This window comes from Bison bison, unplaced genomic scaffold (assembly GCF_000754665.1).
Source record: "Bison bison bison isolate TAMUID 2011002044 unplaced genomic scaffold, Bison_UMD1.0 scf7180017864366, whole genome shotgun sequence".
Lineage (NCBI taxonomy): Eukaryota > Metazoa > Chordata > Mammalia > Artiodactyla > Bovidae > Bison > Bison bison.
In genome coordinates this window covers 548,553-550,509 of record NW_011494938.1, presented here as the reverse complement: position 1 = coordinate 550,509, position 1,957 = coordinate 548,553, and positions in this window count along the sequence as shown.

Genomic DNA, 1,957 nt, shown 5'->3' with positions numbered 1-1,957 from the left:
TGCAGCCTTCCAGGCTCCTCTGTCCATGGGATTTTCCAGGCAAGAGTACTGGAGTGGGTTGCCGTTGCCTTCTCTGCATTAGACATTAGGGAAATGCAAATTAAAACCACATGAGATACTACTATATATGTATTGAAATGGCTAAACTGTAAAAGATTGACCATATCAAAATTTAGGGAGGATATGAAAGAATTAGCACTCTCATCCACTGCTGGTGTGAATGTAAAATGGTACAGCTGCTTTGGAAAACAGTTTGTCAGTTTCTTAATAGGTTAAACACACATCTACCATATAATCTAGCTGTCTGTCTACTAGGCATTTACTCAAGAAAAATAAAAATGTAAGTCCATTTAAAGACTTGTACATGAATATTCATAGAAGCTTTATCTGTAATAGCCCCAAATTGGAAACAACCCAGAAGTCCACTAAAAGGTGAATGAACAAACAAACTGGAGTATTTTCATATAATGGAATACTACTCAGCCACAGACAGGAAAAAACTAATGATTTGTATAAGACTATGGATGAATCTCAAGATAAGTATGTCGACCAAAAGAAATGAGGCCAAAAAAGAGTGTATACTGTATATTCTATTTATAGTAAACTAGAAAATGAAAATTCATCTATATTTTCTACAAATTCATTGCAGTATTATTTATAATAGCCCAGACGTGGGGAAAACCTAAGGGGCCACTGACAGATGAACAGATAAAGAAAGTGTATAATGAAATCTTGTCATTTGTGACAACATGGATGGACCTTGAGGGCGTTATGTGTAAGTGAAATCAGTCAGAGAAAGATGGCAGCTGTGTGATCTCACTAACGTGTGAAATCTGAAACAAATAACACAAAAAATAAATATATAGACACAGAGAAGAGATTGGTGGCTTTCAGAGGTGAGGGTGGGTGGGTGAAAGGAGTCAAAAGGCACAAACTGTCTGTTGTAGAATAAGTTGTCAGAGGGATGTAATGTACAGCATGACAACTACAGTTAATAATACTGTATTGCATATTTGAAAGATGCTAAAAGAGTGTATTTTAGAAGTTCTCATTGCAAGAAACAAGATTTTGTAACTAGGTATGGTAACGAAAGTTAATTGGACTAACTGTGCTGATCATTTCACAATAGATGCAAATATCAAACCATTATGTTGTAGACATAAAATGAGTATAATTATATGTCAATTACACCTGGCAGCTTAGATGGTAAAGAATTTGCCCTCTATGTGGGAGACCTGAGTTCGATCCCTGGGTTGGGAAGATTCCCTGGAGGAAGACAGGGCATGTTCACCACAGAGTGGAAGGATGCACATTTAATTTTTGATGAATTATTTTTCTTTTTGGAATTTTTGAAAGTTATTTAACTTATTAAGACATGAATACTGTTTCTTCAGAAATAATAGTTTTGTTTCCTAATATACCCTCTGTGGTATAACTATCCACTTGGTTTTCAACAGCATTTTTTTTTCATTTTTTTTAAAAATTTTATTTTATTTTTAAACTTTACAATATTGTATTGGTTTTGCAAAACATCGAAATGAATCTGTCACAGGTATACATGTGTTCCCCATCCTGAACCCTCCTCCCTCCTCCCTCCCCATACCATCCCTCTGGGTCATCCCAGTGCACCAGCCCCAAGCATCCAGCATCGTGCATCGAACCTGGACTGGCGACTCGTTCCATACATGATATTATACGTATTTCAATGCCATTCTCCCAAATCATCCCACCCACTCCCTCTCCCACAACTTCATGCATTCAGCAATTTAAGAAATATTTTACTGAATGCTTACTATGTAACAGATACTACCTGCCTATTATCAGTAGATATGGTAGTTAGGGCCTCTGCCTTCACGGAGCTGACATTCAAAGGGGTGCAGATAAACTTTTAATAAACACATAGCTATAGATTCAGGATGGGGAACACATGTATACATGTGGCAGATTCATTTTGATA